Consider the following 3290-nt stretch of genomic DNA (forward strand, 5'->3'; position numbering starts at 1 on the left):
CGCAGTGTAATTAATTACTGAGTTTGTTTACAGCAAAATATTAAACTGTTATTAGTGAAGTTTAAAAAAGAATTTTTTACCTTATATACATTTACTTATAAAAATCTTTTTTTTTTTAATATATAGTAGAAGTCGCAAGGAATTTTAGAGGCATTAAAAATTCGAAAAAAAAATTTTTTTTATTTTTCACTAATTTAAATTCATAAAAATAGAGTTACTGTAAACTAATAGTTATAATGAAGTAAATCATTAAAAATTATAAAATTTACGTTCAAAGACTTTACTTTATATTTACTTTAAACGTTATTAAAAATAATATTTTTGAAAACGAATGGCCGCAATAATGCAAATACAATTTATGTATTATATTTAAAGTTTTAAATAAAATGTTTTTAATAACATTTCACATGGATTCCCGGATTTCTTACTACTTTACATTTTTTTTTTTTACTTGATAAAAAATTTCGAGAAAACGCATTGGGTTTACGTGGAATACGCAGCATATTTATTATTGTTATCATTATTAAATATATTAGATATCTATTATATAATCTTTTACAAAAATTTGTATCTATTATATTTAATAATGATAACAATAATAAATATGCTGCGTATTCCACGTAAACCCAATGCGTTTTCTCGAAATTTTTTTGGAACGATTTCTAGTGTCTTTCGCACCTGATGCCTTCTTCCTGATACACCGTTGTTCATCCGGTTGCAGCTTCAGGCGCGTCGGTAAGCTGCACACGTTTAACCCTTTCATGTCCAATGGAACATATATGCATAAGTTTCAATATATTTAAAAAATTATATCTCTAATAAACATCGAGTTATTAACATCAGCAAAGATCAGTAAAACAATTAAAGTGAATTTTATCAATTCTACATTTCTTAAATTAGAATGTTAAGTATAAATATCAGTCCTTATTTATCATCCTTGATTACACTGTCCTTTTTTGCGGCATAAGTGTGAAGTATTTCCGATATATTTACGCCTGCTGAACACGAATTCGTTGGTCAAAGTCTATCATAATTTTAAGAAAAATCATTTTATATATACTCTTTTAAGTATATATTTTATATATAGTATATTAAATATATGATTTTGAAGGTTTTTTTTTTATGACGCATCGTCAGTAAATTTTTTTTCTAAATTTCATTAATGTCACTGAAAAGTATCAACATTTAGATTTAAAACGCATTTTATTTTGTTTCAGTACAATTTTTCGTTTTCAAGTTATAGCAATTTGAAAATTTTCATTTTTAAAGGTATTTTTCCATCTTAATACTGCATTATAATGTGGAAGGTAAGTACTTTATAATACTTAAATAGTATAATTGGATCATAAATAAAAAAGAAATTAACAAAATATAATATAGCAGGAAGATTATAATATCTTTAATGATTCAAAGATTGTACTCTTTTTGTCATATTTTATTTTGTCAATTTTACGTATTGTACTTTTTCATTTAATACGATCTGATTATACATATTATATAAGTACTAAAGTATTTATTTTTGTACATAATGTAATATTGATGAAACAAAATATTCTTTTCATGTAATTGTTATTTCGAAAATAAAAAAATCGATCTCACACAGAAATTAAACAAAATGCTGAAAACTGATAATACTTTCGAGTGATAACAAATACAAGAAAATACAAGAAAAATTTGCTACCGACGTTACAATGTCATAACAGCTTTTAAATTCGTCGTTTTTTGGTTCTTTTTTTTTGCGTAATCTTTTTCGTAATTGTAATAAAAATTTAACCAAACCTTTTTTCTTCTATCGTTATAGAAATCATCGTAACTCTTTCCAAAAACAACATCGTCTTTACTCTGCAACTATCAACTAAACCGAAGCGGCACGCCACAAAGAGCAGTTCGATGCCCCAGCCGAGATGAGAGGGAAGGAGAAAAAGAGAGAAAGAAAGAGAGAGAGAGAGAGAGAGAGAGGGAGAGAGAGAGAAATCCATCTGTCGCTCCAGCAACAATTCAGGATCGGTCGTCGGTGCAGGCGGCAGGTGGCGTTCATGTATCCGATGCGCGTCTCTTTCCGCCATCTTTGGACAGTGAAATCGTTGTTGAGACTTCGTGAGGAGTGTCGGATCGACTTGTAGTGTAACGATAGTGCGTGAACGTGGTATCAAACAACAACGACAACGACGACGACGACGACGACGACGACGACGTGGAGGAGGCTGTCGCTCGCCAGTCGCGAGAATTGCGAGCCGTCCGGGATCGGTGTAGCGTGCTGAACGAGATTCGCGGATAATCGGGGGACGCGGAGTCGAGGACGGTAAGTGTCGACTGTCGGCCCGCGCGGTGCGCCATTGCGGCCGAGTTCTCTCGCTCCTGGCTCCGTTCCTGCCAGCGGAGAGGAGCGTCGCCGCGTCGCGAGTGTGTGTGTTTACATTGGGTGTGTCAAAGTGCCAGTTGTCCACGCCGGAGTAATAAATCCGCCGTGACTTCCGGCCGGACGCTCCGACGTGCGTTATACCAGGCGTCTCAGAATTTATCAGAATTTACGGCACGTTGAATATTTTTCCGAAGACAGAGAGGGAGAGCGAGAGCGAGAGCGAGAGAGAGAGAGAGAAAGAGAGAGAAAGAGTGAGGCTGCTGCAACATGCATGCGTTGATCCACGACGGTCTTCAAGCCTTCGGATACTATTTCATTCATGCGTTTTTATACGACAAATGTGTGCAGGGTGGAGATATCCTCCTTTTTCAAGACTTTTAAATATCTATAGAATCTGTCTATTCTATTAGGTATTTAAAAGACTTGAAAGATTCATCGTACAACGAATGCGCACAAATGAAATAACGATCCTTTTCCGACACTCGAAGAGCTACCTGCACGGAGCAAAAGATTACGTGAAGCCCTCGCTATTTGATTCTTTCGAGAATTCTTTCATTATTTTGAACCGTAAATCTTAACGTTTCTTATTTCAGCTTCAAAGGCGCGCGTCAAAGAGAGTTCTCCGCTCGGGCTCGGGTTCCAAGTCGATCGTCCGTCACGAACATGCGCGTCGGCGTCTCATGCACCCATCAACGTGAATTCTTTTCGTTGTTCGACAAAACCTCCAATCTCGACGATTCGCGTTCTCGACGCGCGGTTAATTTTTATCTACCGCCTTCTTCTCATCCTTGTCGCTCTTCTTGTCGACTGACAACGCCACGTACGCACCGTACGTACTGCACACAGTTACATACACGTACACACATGCGAATTGCCTTTCCCTTTGCCACCCCCGCGCTCTTCATCTCCCACCCTCCCCTACCCCCCC

General features: G+C 36.2%; 1 protein-coding gene across 5 annotated transcripts in view; it reads left to right on the plus strand.

Moving 5' to 3' along the window:
• The first annotated feature begins 2031 nt into the window (after positions 1-2031).
• LOC108751129 (armadillo segment polarity protein) overlaps positions 2032-3290 on the plus strand; it is a 9202-nt gene continuing 7943 nt past the window's right edge. For 2 of the 5 annotated variants that reach the window (XM_018491161.1, XM_018491164.1), the window contains exon 1: positions 2033-2302. The gene's annotated coding sequence lies outside the window, so the exon portion shown is untranslated. Of the gene's footprint in view, positions 2314-2376; positions 2534-2858; positions 2869-3290 lie in introns of those variants that run through there. The other 3 variants (XM_018491162.1, XM_018491166.1, XM_018491163.1) reach the window with 3 other exon arrangements.

The sequence above is a fragment of the Trachymyrmex septentrionalis genome, unplaced genomic scaffold, assembly GCF_001594115.1.
Source record: "Trachymyrmex septentrionalis isolate Tsep2-gDNA-1 unplaced genomic scaffold, Tsep1.0 scaffold40, whole genome shotgun sequence".
Lineage (NCBI taxonomy): Eukaryota > Metazoa > Arthropoda > Insecta > Hymenoptera > Formicidae > Trachymyrmex > Trachymyrmex septentrionalis.